This window comes from Olea europaea, chromosome 6 (genome assembly GCF_002742605.1).
Source record: "Olea europaea var. sylvestris chromosome 6, O_europaea_v1, whole genome shotgun sequence".
Taxonomy (NCBI): Eukaryota; Viridiplantae; Streptophyta; class Magnoliopsida; order Lamiales; family Oleaceae; genus Olea; species Olea europaea.
In genome coordinates this window covers 17291594-17307031 of record NC_036242.1, presented here as the reverse complement: position 1 = coordinate 17307031, position 15438 = coordinate 17291594, and positions in this window count along the sequence as shown.

Genomic DNA, 15438 nt, shown 5'->3' with positions numbered 1-15438 from the left:
CACAAGACTAAAATTTGGAAAACATTATTTATGGCAAAAATTGTTAATCAAACATCCCAAAGTTAAGATTTTTGGAGAGAAAATGACCCTTTTTAAAAAAAATATATATAAAATCAATCAAACACACTTTTATAGTAAGCTTGTGTACGTTGACAATCCATGGTATGGAATGCGTGGCCTAGCCTTTGTTCTAAATGTTCAGATCGCGAGAGATTACAACTAACACAAAGAACATGTGTTAGCCCCTATTTGACATCCTTTATTTCAAAATTCTTTTTCTTACATACTCATTTTAAACCATACATTTACATAATAAAATATTTTGGACGTAAATCCAAAACTTTCTCTATTTTTTAAATGCATATTCTTCAAAAATTCATGTCGAATGTGAATGATAATGAATGTGCACGAGCAAATAGAAGAAATAATTGCTTACAAATATATATATATATATATATATATATATATATATATATATATATAGAAGAAGAGTTGGTATAAAAAATTAACTCTAAGGTTGCGTTTTATTGTGAGCATTATGAAAACTATTAATTAAATGTGTTTGATTGATTTAGTTTTAACTTATAAAATATTATACTTGTTCATTCTTTATTAGCGAGTAGATAGAAAGAGTTGATAGATGAGAGAGAGAAAGACAGAGTGAATTACCTTGAAAATAACAACCATTACTCTTGAAAGAAAATGTTTTCCTTATTTTTGAGAAAATATAGTCACAAGACTAAAATTTGGAAAACATTATTTATGGCAAAAATTGTTAATCAAACATCCCAAAGTTAAGATTTTTGGAGAGAAAATGACCCTTTTTAAAAAAAATATATATAAAATCAATCAAACACACTTTTATAGTAAGCTTGTGTACGTTGACAATCCATGGTATGGAATGCGTGGCCTAGCCTTTGTTCTAAATGTTCAGATCGCGAGAGATTACAACTAACACAAAGAACATGTGTTAGCCCCTATTTGACATCCTTTATTTCAAAATTCTTTTTCTTACATACTCATTTTAAACCATACATTTACATAATAAAATATTTTGGACGTAAATCCAAAACTTTCTCTATTTTTTAAATGCATATTCTTCAAAAATTCATTATTCAAAGTATTGAAAATTCGAAATAATGGGCATCAAACAAAGACTTAATTGTGCATAAAAGTATGGGAAGTTACTTTAAAGTTATTCTTCCAAAGACGATTCTAAAAAAATATTTTTTTTAACTAATAAAACTTACCCTATTCTATTTTTATTAAGCATATGCAGCAAGTATGTTTTTTTTATGGTGCTACAGCATGAATGTTTACATTTTAATCACCGATAACCTAAATATAAAAAATATAAGGTTGATATATAAAGATTAATAATTTATCTCTGATAAATTTCCAATTTTGAATTTTTAGAATAATGTCAGACCGATACAAAAAAAAATTATTAATTTTGGACATACAAAAAATATTATTTATTGCTTTGCATTCTTAAATATCATATTAATTTTGGACTTTTTGAATTTTTAAAATTCCTCTATTAATGAAATCTTTTAAAAGATTTAGACTAGAGGGCAAAATTGCAGCAGAGGTCCCAAACATTTCATTTTGCTGCAAATTATACCCCAACCTTATATTTTAACGGTTGGAGTTTCAAACCTTTATATTTAACTACAGCTATAGCCCAAATCATTGATTCTGTAAATAATGTCGTTAATAAACAATTAAATTGTAATTTTGACTCGGATGGACCAATTAAATGAAGGGCAAAATGGAAAAAAAAAACGAAAAGAAATATATATCCTTTTGAAAATAGGATCAGCCATAATTACTCATACTCCAGATCCAAAAGATAAGTCAATTATTATGTATTCAAAAATCAGTATTCTTAGAGTTTTGTCTTACGAAAACTGGGGACAAAACCCATGGGAAGAAAAGAGACTCAAGCTCTCTTCAACATTTTTCACAACTCAAGAAAATTTCAATTATTTTGATTACTAGAATGCTTGGTATAGAGTCTTCTTTTTTAGACCTATGACTCATTCTTGGTTCATTCTTTTTAATCAAAATTGCCATCCTCATTTTTCAAATGGTTTCAAACATGGTTCATTTATCATGGACTTGAAGAGCAAATTTTACCCAGCCTTACTCTTCAAGGATATGAATTTTTCAAAGATGAAGCAAAACCTTTTCTAAAAATTCAGGAAAGTGTTATGTTTCAATTTGCTTTCAATATGAAAGTATCCTGGATTTTTTGCTGGGATTTCTTTCAATTTCAAAATCTCAAAGATGAGTACTTTACTCAAAAGATCACAAGAATATTCAAAATCAAATGGTGGTCGAAATTCAAGGAAACAAATTATTGTCCAAAAGCAGTTCAATCTTGGATTCAAGAACAAAGAAATTTAGGTGTCCCTAAATTCTCAAAGGAAGAACAAGAAAGTCAAGTCGATTTCTTGACTGAAAAACAAAAAGATCATTTCAATGTTATCAAAATGTAAAGATCCAAAAGAATTATTAGAAATTTATGAACAAATTTCTAAAAAAGGATCTACAAAATCAAGATCTCAAGATTCAGATGATCAAGAATCTCAATTTTCGCAAGAGACTGACAATGGTGATGACTTAATTGATTTAAGTTATGACTATTAAGAGTCCTAGCTCAAAAAGATGCTTTAAACAAATGACTTCATGGACCTAGTTTTCTTGACGAATTAAGAGATTTTCGGGCCTACAAATCAAGAGAAATTCTTCTCAATATTCATCAAGACAAATTTCAATGGTGCAAGATTTGTCATAATTTGGATTTGCTTTGTGGACAGTGTCAATCACTACTTTAATAAAGAAAAAATTTCTTTTATTAAAGGAAGTCAAAAGTTGGAAAAATTATCAAAAGATGGCATTCCTTTTGGTGATTCTTCATCATCCTGTCGTCCACCTTGCTTTTCAAGATTCTTTCTGACATTTGAAAGAAATTTTCAAGTCTGGATTTCAAGTAGAAGAAGACCTCAAGCCCTTCAAGATCAGCAAAGCGAATTAAGCAAGAAGAAGTTTATTTTCTTTTGTTAATTTGTTCTCTTCATTGTAAAACTTTATATTTTCAATAAAATCCTTCTATTTTCATACTTTCTGTTGATCTCTTTCTCTCCCTTCATCCACTGGGCCTTTATGGTATCAGAGCCATAAGAGAATTAATTAAGATTAATTTAATTTATCACATTAGGCACTTGTTATTTAGGTGATAATGGTTTGATTCCGGGATGTCTACTAAATAGATGTTGGTCAGCCCGTTGATAGCCGGAGAAGGCGTGTTGGGTGGTCCCGTTTGTAGGCTTGGTAAGAATCAGTTTATTCTATTTTACTGTTTATTGTGAAAAATGTTGAAGAGAGCTTGAGTCTCTTTTCTTCCCATGGGTTTTGTCCCCAGTTTTCGTAAGACAAAACTCTAAGAATACTGATTTTTGAATACATAATAATTGACTTGTCTTTTGGATCTGGAGTATGAGTAATTATGACTGATCCTATTTTCAAAAGGATAGTCTCATAATAATATCGAATTTTTTTGATGTTTGAAGGCATGAACCAAAAGTCTTTTGGAAAAATGCTTGAAAGACATTTATCCAAATTTGAATATCTATTGAGCCAAGATGTTTCCATATCAAGGCAATTTTCAAAAATATTTTTGGTAAAATATTTGAAGGTATTTGGAGGGTTAATTTGAGGAAGTTTTCCAGTGCTTTGAACGGCTTTTTTGTAATTTGAAGGAGTAGATGATGAGGCTTTTTGTTTGAGTTTTTGATCTGATTTTTTGACAAAGGTATAAAGGTAGTTTGAAGAAGAAGAAGCTTCTTGATGATCTTTTGGGAGATCATTGATTGAAAAGAATGGAGTAGAATTTTTCTTTCTACTAGTTTTTGTTTGAAAAGGATTTTGATCCTCTTCATCAACTTGTTGTGCCCAACTCATCATTACTATTTTTATGAATGAACTCTCTTGTGAGGAAGTCTGCCAAGAAGTTTGATTTTCCTTGTATATATAGTATTTTAAAATCAAAACAGGACAAAATAGCCTGCCATCTTGCAAAGATTTGTTTTGAAACAAGATTTTTTAGTCTTTTTGTAAAACATCTTTTGAGGCTTTGTAGTCTGTTTTCAAAATAAATTTTTTATTGATAAGATCGTCTTGAAATTTTGAAATGCAGAGAACTATTGAAAGAATTTCTTTTTTAATGGTTGACTAATTCTTTTGAGGGCCAGTCCAAACTCCACTATGAAATCTTGAGATGACTCTAGTGGGATTTGCTTTAATACTCCGCCAAACCCAATATTAGAGGCATCTGTCTCAACACTAATTGAAGTTGTGGGGTCAAAGATTGAAAGACAGGGAATATTTTTTACTAACCTTTTAACCTTTTGGACGGCTAATGTGCACTCATGATTCCATGGGTCAGGATTATTTTGTAATCTTTTGAATAATGGGGAACAGATTTGACGTATATCTTCGACAAAATCGGCCACATAATTGACACAACCTAAAAAGCGTTGCAAACTTGTTTTTTCAATGATTTCATTTGAGAATTTATCAATGAAATCAAGACTTCTTTGAATTGGTGTAATTGGGGAATTTTGAATAAAATGACCAAGAAAACGAATTTTTGTTTGAAATAAAATAATCTTTTTAGCAGAAATTGCTAAACCATTTTTTTGATGATATGAATTAATGTATGAATATGCTTGAAATGTTGTTCTAAATTTTTAAAAAAAATAAGAACATCATCAATGCAAACAATAATGAAATTTGAATATGGATTAAAAATATCATTTATAATTTTTTGAAATTCTGAAGGAGTATTTTTGAGACCGAATGGCATAACATTCCATTCATATTGTCCAAAAGGAACATTGAATGCAGTCTTATATCTATCTTTTTCTTTAATTTGAGTTTGCCAGAATCCTAACTTCATATCAAATTTTGAGAAAATGATAGCTTTGCAGAGATGATTTAAAAGATCTTTCTTTTGAGGAATAGGATAACGAATCCATTGAAGAACAGTATTGAGTGGTTTATAATTGATGACAAGACGAGGAACTCCTCGTTCAATTTCTGCAGAATCATTGACATAAAAGGCAGAACAGCTCCAGGGAGATTTACTTGGACGAATTAAACATTTTTCAAGTAAATCATTGATTTCTTTGATGCAAAAATCAAGCAATTCTTTTTTCATTTGGATAGGACGGGATTTTGAAGGAATATTTGATTCATGAAAATCATAATTGTAAGGAAGAGAAACAACATGTTTCTTTCTATCCCAGAAGGCATTTGGAATTGTTAAACAAATTTCTTTTTCAATTTTATTTCGTAAATTAATTATTTGATTTTTGATAGAAGAATCTTGTAATCTATTTTCTGTTTTTTGAAATAAAATTTCTTCTTGAAGAAATTGAATATGATTTCTTTTGAGATTAATATTATGAATAATTTTTGAAATTGCAGCTTCTTTTAAAGAGTTGATATCTTTATAAGAAGGAGGATTTGAAAATTCAAAAAATATTTTTTTACCAAAAATTTTTGTAGTTAATCCTTTATAATCTGCTTTAAAAGGATAAATTTGAACAATAAAAGATGTACCAAGAATGACATCTTGATCTAAGTCTTTTACTAAATAAAAGATATTTTTGAAACAAATATTTGAATTACAAACATGAGCTTTTGAAATTTTGTAATTAATATCTAATTTTTTACCACTAGCACCATAAAGACGCTCAGTAATTTTTTCAAAGTATTTTGGAGGAATAAGGCCTTCTTTGATACAATTTTGATCAGCTCTTGAATCAATAAGAACATGAGTAGTCAATTTGAATTCTTTGTTGACTACAATAGTCATATTGCAATACCATTTCTGAAGTTGAATACGGTTAATTACATTAACCTTTTCTTCTTCAGATTGAGGAAATTTTGAAGTAGATGAAAAATCAGATGAAGATGATTTTGAATGATGAGAAGATATCTTTGAAGATGATTTTGAAGAAATTTTGGATTTTCCTTTAAATTTTGAATAAAATTCATCATTTAAGTTTTTTGCTTTTAAGCAAACTACTTCCATGTGAATTTTTTTGACTTGATCTTCAAGATTAGAAATTTGATATTTCATATCTTTAATTTCTACTTGAAGTTCTGGAATTGAAGGTTTAGAACCTTTCGAAAGTTCCTTTTGACCACGTTTGAGAATGTTGGTAAGATTGATATAATCAAAATTTTCTTTTGATGAAGAAGGTTAAAGAGATGAAAATTTCTTTTTGAGTTTATGATTGTCAATCCTATCAATAATATCTTAAATAACTTCTTCCTCTTTGGATAACACATTTATGGTTTTACAACCACAAATTTCTTTATCATTATTGGAAGAAGAACTAGATTTAGAATTTTGAGTAGATTCATAATCAGAATCTTCTTGACTTAGAAAAACCTGTTCTAATTCTGAGCTAGACTCATTATTAGAACTAGATTCGATGAGATTGAGAAGTTGAGTTTTAGTATCTTCATCAATTTGAAGAGTACTGATTTTTTTTTTGGAGAGGACATTTATTGGAATAATGACCAGTCTTATTACATTTCCAATAAGTGATGTTAGAAGTGTTTTTGAGAATTTTCTTTTTGAAAATTTCTTTTTATTTGAAACTTCGTCTGGAGAATTTTTGAAATATTTTCTTTTTGAAATTTTTTTGTTTTGAAAGTATTTTATAGATTTTGAAGAAAGAGGAATGATTTTATCAAAACCATATTGTTCACAGAAAGATCCCAGTTAATTACGACTTATTAACTTTGAAACTTGCAGAATTTCCCATGTATTGTTGTTCCCCATTCAATTCTTGATAGTTGGAGAATTTCGCCTTGCCCGCACACACGTGGCGGGTAGCGCCGGTGTCAATCTACCATTCTATAGTATTTCCAATCATGTTGCATTCGGATACTACTGCAGATAAACTCATTTCTTGCAGTCCATCGGATAGAGTGTTATTTGCAACCATGTGGGCTTGAGCATTCTTCTTTGACTTTCGACATTCACTTGAACGATATTCAGCCTTGCCACAGTTGTAATAATTCCCTTTGAACTTCTTAGCCTTCTTGAAATTGTCTCTTCGTCATTTTTCGCGACGGTGATCGGAAACGAAATCCGCGCCGCACCGGGGGCAATTTTGTCATTTTTCGCGCCGGGGGCAATTTCGTCATTTTTCGCGACGGTGTCGGAATGGGCTATGCATAATTAGAAGCCTTTCGTTTCTTATTTGTTGTCTTTGGTTCCATTTCAACAAAATTTGCACCATCTTAATCAACGGGCTTTCGTTCGATTTTTCGATTGTCTTCTTCAATCCTCAAGCGCACAATCAATTCTTCCAAATTCATTTCCTTACTTTTGTGTTTGAAGTAATTTCTGAAATCTCTCCACATAGGAGAGAGTTTATCAATAATGGCAGCCACTTGGAATGATTCACTCAATTCCATTTTCTCGGCATGGATGTCGTGCAATAAGACTTGAATCTTTTGCACTTGGCTAATCATGGTTTTGGAATCCATCATTTTGTAGTCCAAATTTTTTTTCGACAATGAACTTCTTTGTTTTGGCATCCTCGGTTTATCTATCTATGAAATAGGAAAATTCGATTTTACTCAAAATTATGTTATTAAAACATTTGAGCAAACAATTTCAATTAATAGTCAAAATGCATTTATCAATTTATTTTCAAAAGATTCTACTGAATCTCATAAGAAGAAATTCGAATATGTTCATGTGGGATTAGTTCAAATTGCTGTTAAAACTTTGTTTAAACTTGGTCTTGACATTCCAATTTTAATTAATCTTAGAGATAAGAGACATCTCAAGTTTGAAAATTTTTTATTATCTCTTCTTGAATCAAATCTTGAAAGTGGTCCAATTTTTTCAAACTGTTATCCCAATTTTTCAATAAAATTGACTGATGAAGCAATATTAAATGCTCTAAATCTTCATATTCAGACTAAAAACCTTGAGTTTGATAGCCAATCAAATGCTTTTGCTTTAATATATAGAATATATTATAAGCTTATGAATACTCAACTCAATATAGGTGCTCTTCATTCTTCACCAAGAGAAGAAAGTCTTTTGGTAGAAGTCAATCCATTTCATTCGAATGTTGAAATTCCTAAAAGAATCCCTTGGAATCTTCAATGCAGAGGACTTGAATGGAATTTTGAAAATATTCAAGCTCCTATTCCAGCCCAAACTCATACAATTCCTAATGAAATTTTAACTTTTTCTGATGGAAAAGCTAAAATTATTTTTAAAGGATCTTCATCTAGAATTCAAAGATCTTTTTCGTCCAGATCTTCTTGATTTGAGGAAAGATCATGGAATTCTTTTCAATCTTCAAGAAATTCTACTTCATCATCTTTCAAAGGAGTCGATTTTACTCCTAATATTCCAAATCCTTTTTATCAACCTAAAGAAAAAGAAGAAGAAACTGAGCAACCAGAGTCTCCTACTTTTTCTGATATGGTTCCTCCTACAAATAATGATCTTGATCATCAATATAATGTTATTTCTTCTGAAATTGACAGAAGAAAAGAATTTAAATATGATCAAGATATTTTTTTAAAAAATTTTAGAAAACTTTTTAGAGAGTTTTTCTTCAAAACAAAAAGAAAAATATTGAGAAGATTATTTTGAATCTTCTACTAATTTAAGTTTTTATGATTGGATTCAATTTAAAGTTTTTGGTAAAAAACCTCAAATATTTACTACAAAAACTCCTTCAAAATCTTGGAAAACTCCTGAAGGAAATACTTATCAATCTATTCATCCTCCTATCAAGAAATAGTTTTTTCACAAGGAAAAACTGAAATACCTGCATCTCCTCTCAAAAAAATTTCAAAAGAACGATCTAATGACTCTCAGGTTATTGCAAAGGATATCAAAAATATTCAATCCCAGAACAATTACACTAATGTTGTTCTATAATCCATGTGTTCTCAATTAAATCGCGTTGAATCAAATTCTCAATCAGAAACTTTTACTTCTCAAAAAGATTCTTTTAAAGAATATCGAGAAAGTAAGAGTAAAGATAAAAATTTATCCAAAGCATCCTCCTCATCAATCTTTAAAAATGATGATTTAATTCCTCGATTTGGAAAACCTCCAACTCTTCAAACTGAAAGTGAAGTCCTTTCTGAACTTGTTACTCAATTAAAAAATTTTCATGTTTCAAAAAACATCAATACTATTGATGAAATTGAATCTCAATTTATTGATGAAAAATTTGACTCAATCAATAAGCTGAGAAAATCTGATTATCAAAATATCCCAAAATTTTATCCTCATCCTTCGTTTGCTGATCAACTTTTCGAAGAAAAATCTCTTCCTCAAAAATCTTATGATGGTAATTCCGGAGTTGAATGGAACTTAGACGGACTTACTGAATTCCAAATTATTAATTTAATGGGACAAATGACCATTTGTTATAAAACATTTCTTGCTAAAGGAAATTCAAGAATTGAAGCTACAAATAATATTGTTCTTGGATTCATAGGACAGCTTGGCCAATGGTGGGATAATTATATCTCAAAAACTGAGAAAGATATTATCTTTTCCTCTATCAAACGTGATGAAAATTACAGTATTATTCGTAACGAAAATGGAGAAGAAATTAATGATAGTTTTACCGTTCTTGGTTTAACTATTATCAAACATTTTATTGGTACTCCAGAAAATTTAATGCAATTACAAAATGATATTTTTATGAATTTAAGATGTCCAAAATTACAAGATTTTCGATGGTACAAAGATATGTTTCTATCTCGTGTCATGATTAGAGAAGATTGTCAACAATCTTTTTTGAAAGAAAAATTTATTTCAGGACTTCCAAAACTCTTTGCTGAAAAAGTAAAAAATTCAATTCTCAAAGAATTTGATGACCTTGGAGACTCTGGTTGCTCAGTTTCTTCTTCTTTTTCTTTAGGTTAATAAAAAGGATTTGGAATATTAGGAGTAAAATCGACTCCTTTGAAAGATGATGAAGTAGAATTTCTTGAAGATTGAAAAGAATTCCTTGATTTTTCCTCAGATCTAGAAGATTTGGACGAAAGAGATCTTTGAATTCTAGATGAAGATCCTTTAAAAATAATTTTAATTTTTCCATCAGAAAAAGTGTGTGTATATATATATATATATATATATATATATATCTTTACTACCGCCACCACCATCACAATCATCAACATCAACATCACCATCACCATTACCACCTCTCCCTCCTCCCGTCCATCGCCACCTAACCATCCCTATCCATTTATTTATTGAATTTCCTCATTTTATGAGCTTCAAACCACTAACAAAACCCATAATTTTCAAGTTAAAATTCAACTCATTTTTCCAATAAATTTGAAGGGTTTGCAGAATCCACTAGAATGAGCATAAAGTTAGATTCTTTACAAAGATATAAGGTGATTTTTAGTGGAAACACACCAAGTTTTAGTGAAAACAGAAACTAGAAGTTTTCACCTAAGGTCAAAATATTAGATGGTGCTTATGTATTTGGTACGCTTATATCCCAACTCCCCTATATTTTTGGGTTACAAGCAGTGAAAACCCAGCAAGAAAGGAAATTAGTGAAAGAATTTCAAAAGGACCAGAATTCCTAAACCCACAAAAAGAGGGGCCCACAGAGATATTGCTTTTGAGGTTTTAATGGGCTGGGTTTTATGTGCACCGATCAACAATCATACGGAAAATCTTAATTTCATCTTTGGTTGGGAAGACGATGGAGGGAGAGGTGGTGGTGGTGGTGATGGCCGTGGTAGTGATGGTTGTCGCGTTGGTGGTCAATTTTGGTTGGAGTGGAGTCATTTTGGGATGGGCTTGAGAAAGTGATGATTTTATTTTTTCTTTCATTATTATTATTATTATTATTATTATTATTATTATTATTATTATTATTATTTTTATTTTTGGTTAAAGAAGGGTGGTACCTCCAAAAGTTTATTAATATGCCCTCATTTTTTAAGGAGGAATGTCGTGGTTACATGTGAAAATGCTGAAAGCAGTAAATAAGAAAGTACTACTCCCCTTACAATGGAAGTGAATGCTAAAAACAAAATAAATGTACAGCTATAAAAGAGGAAGTACTACTTCCCTTACAATAAGAACTGATGCAATTAAAGACAAAAACAAGAATAATATAAAAATAAAAGTAAATTAATTTTATAATTCATGTTCTAATGCTGCACAGTCCATGTAAATTAATTTTATAATTCATGTTCTAATGCTGCACAGTCCATGTCTATCTATTTGTACGAGTGCCCTAATTTGTTGTGGTAGGTCAGATGGTCCATATACCTGATATAGCCGGTGATTCCAACAATCTGCAACAAGAGCATCTGCAATCTGGTTTTCCTATCTGAAGATGTGGAAAACTGTATCTCTGTCGAAGGAGATGTTTTCTGTAATATTTTTATATTCTTGCTTTCATTTTCTGTGTTTAATTAATTGTTTATGAAAATGGTAAATTTACTATTTCACCCCTCATTTATTTGTCTATTTGAGTCAAAATTACAATTTCACTATTGACTATCGTCATTATAGATGGAATCAGTAAGTTGGACCATTGTTGCAGTTAAATATAAAGGCTTGGGACTACAACCGCAAAAAAAAAAGGTTAGGGTATAATTTACACCAAAATGAAATGTTTGGGACCTTTGTTGCAATTTTTCTTGACTTGTGTACAGTTGTGAAATGATCTTTTGGTGTAAATAGCACAAAACATTTATGTCTTTCAACGTCATTGAGCAAAACATCTCTATCTTTTCATTTTTTTAGCATTTTAACCCCTATTTTCACCTTTCATTACGCAAAAAGTCATTTTCGTCCATTTTTCCAGTAAAAGACGATCTTACCCTCTTATTCAAATAAAAAAGAAAAAAGAAAAGATAAAAAATTAATTGCAACAATAGTTCCAAATTTTCAAAAAATTACAAATTAATCACAAATATATAATTAAAAATCAAAACTAAAAAACAAAAATCATTGCAGATCTTGAAACAAGAAATTCACAAATTTACTCTTACTATTCAATGCAATTTCATGTAACAATAATTTATGGTCATTCAAGCATATGAGGTTTCGACGAGAAAAATAAGAACTTTTTACTCTAAGAACCATTTAAGAGGATCAAAGCAAAGTCAGTGCCCAAAATGCCCAAAAAAAGAATTTGATAAAGAACAAGTTCTTTTGGCTAGGATAAGCCAATATCTCAAAAGTGATGTAATAATGAGTAATAAAATGCACAAAAAGTTACGAAAATTGTATTAAAAAAGAGGTTCTTAAGAATTCGAACCAAACAAGACTAGAAAAATACTAATGGACACAGCCCTAAACACTCATCAAAACAAGCACATATAGAAAATTTTAAATGGGAAATTTGGAGGGAAAAAAACACAGATCCATGAAGAGCAGTTGAATAGGTTAATTACGACAAAAAAGAAGATAATTTTTTGCAGATGACAACAAAAGAAAAAAGACGACAGGTCTGCAGATTTTGATTGATTTGTTTATTTTTTGTTATGGCCACCCAAAATATAATTCCAAAAGATGTCAAAATTCCCTCGAAATTTGAAGATTCCATCGCCCCGTTAAAGGCTAAAGATGAGAAGACAAGAAATAAAGAGAGAATTCAAAGTACGTAGGTCGTGGGGTCATTTTATTTTTTATTTGAAAATGAATGAAAAGGAACTTTTGTACAATGAAAGGCGAAAATAAGGGTGCAAATGCCAAGAAATGAAAGGTAGGGACGTTTTGTACAATAACATTGAAAGGTAGGGATGTTTTGTACTATTTACCCTGATCTTTTGCTTCCTCAAAATGATAATATTTTTAATAATTCTAGCAAGGGTAATTAGTACAAAACGTCCTTGTCTTTCAATATTATTGTGCAAAAATGTCCATATCTTTCCGTTTTTGGCATTTTCACCTTATCTTCACCTTTATTGCGAAAATAATCATTTTCATAAAATTTCTTATGTAAATTGAAAAATATACCCCCTATTTAAATAAACAATAAAAAAGAAAAGAAATGTTGAAGAACAAATTGCAATCATGCTCTCAAACTTTTTAAAAAGTGCAAATCAGTCCAAATAAATTATTAAAAGGATAATTAATACAAAAGCCCATACTGATAAGTGGGGTTTTATGCACTTATTTAACTCACAAACATGAATAAATTAGGAGCAAAGTGTTGGAATTGTGGCTTAAATTCGTTAAATTCATGTATTGTAGGTTATATTGATGGACATGGTGGAATTCATAAGAAAAATAAGCGAAAAAGACCAAAATGAAGCAAATTGAAAGTTCAAGGACCAAAGCGCAAATATTCAAAAGTTGAAATAAAAGGCGAATCGAGGATTTGATCGAGCCAAGTACCAATTGGAGTTTAATATTGGTCGATGGAATGAGAAGAAGGAAGAAACGAGGTTAAAATGGAAGAAAAGAAAGTTCAATGACCAAAATAAATATCTTTAAAAAATGTGCTTCAATGCGACCGCAAGTGTTACTTCTATGTAGTCGCGAGAATGATTACCAAAACTTGATGTGCCAACAATTTTATTTATATGCAATTGCATAGGTTATAACTTGCGGTTGCATAGACAAAATTTGGGGACCGTTTCTGCAGTTTCCTGTTTTCATTAAAACTCTTTTAGAACTCAATTTGCACGCTATATAAAAGCTTAGAATCATCAGATTTCAAGCCAGAATGCATTGGAAGGCAATAAAACACATCTTGGAGGAGATTTAGAGCAAAAGTAATGAAAGATTCACGAAGATCATCGAGATTTCACACAAATCCATAACTCGGTAATGTTTTATCTTCAAGAAATCATGTATTATTTTATTTTCTCCATGTTAGGCTAAATATTCTTATACTAGGAGATCAATGAACCATGTAATGTGATCTTTATCACTTTTGATTTCTAGTTTTGCAGTTTGACATTAAAACACGTTTTTGATTATTTGAATTATTTATATACATTACTTTCTTCTATAATTAAGTACACGTAATTATGTGATGTGTGGTGATTTATTTCTTGCATTCGAGAGAAGGGAAATAGATTTGACAGGGTATAAATCATCGTAGGGTCCGATAAGGGATAAAGATATACTCCTATACTTTGCGTGATTCGTTAAATGCTCATAAAATCACATGCATTCTTATATACATGCATCTGTCATAAAGATATAGGCTAGTGGTATATGAGAATAGGTTCAATATTGCTCGAGATAGTGTGTTGAATAGATTTAGGAGCATTGATTTTTCAATAATTCAAATGTGTTGTCATATCGTGAAATTAGGGTTTTGGGTGATCATTGCATGGAAATTCGTGATCTTAGTGCGTTTAAATTTCATTGAGTAAAATCAACTGGTGCTCCAATCATCATATTGCATTCTTATTCATTTAGATACATCCTTTTGCATTCTTAATTCATTCAAGATCATTTTAGAAAAATTAGGGTTTTCTTTGATTAGGGTTTTGCTAAATTTCGATTTTCTTAGGTTAAAACTCCAATTTTGATAATTTCATTTTGGTTAAGGTTACAGTAGATAAAGTTGAACTACTCAATCTCCATGAGACGATATTTGAAACTCTAAATTCCATTTTATTACTTGTTAACGAACCGTACACTTGCAGTGTTTTAAATCGAACGGAATAATTTTGTGAACAAATTTTTGGTGCCATTGTCGGGGATAGAGTATTCATTTAATTTTATTTACATCAACGCTAATTCGAACATTAATAATTTTAGTTTTTTATTTTCTATTATTTCATTTATTTTTATTTGTTTTGTTAATTGCTTCATTTTAGTATCTAAGCACTTCTATTGATTTTTCTCGCAGATTTGCATGTTAAAGTCTATTAAAGGAGACTTGATCCCACCTAATCTAGAAATAGAATGAACTTTACATCGAATGCAGTAAGAGAATAGAGAAGCACAGCAACAGATGGCTAATGTACAGAACAATCCCAATTTTCAAGCCAATGAAGGAGAGGCAACGGATGAAGGCAATATGCTAGTAGGAGATTTCATGACCTCTCAGATAATTCAAAGCTAGTCGAGCATTGTGTATCCACTATTTCGGCAGCCTAACTTCTAATTGAAGACCAATGTGATACAACTGTTTCAAAATGGACATCAATTCTATGGAAAAATTGAAGAGAATCCACATATGCACACGCACGTCTCTCGTTTCTTGGAGATGTACTTCAGATATCAAGGAATCTCAGATGATGCAATCAGATTAAGGTTGTTCCCATATACACTACGCAACAAGGAAATCGAATGACTAGATTTATAACCAATCGCTAGCATCACTACATGGACTAATCTACCTTAGAAATTCTGTACCAAGTTCTTCC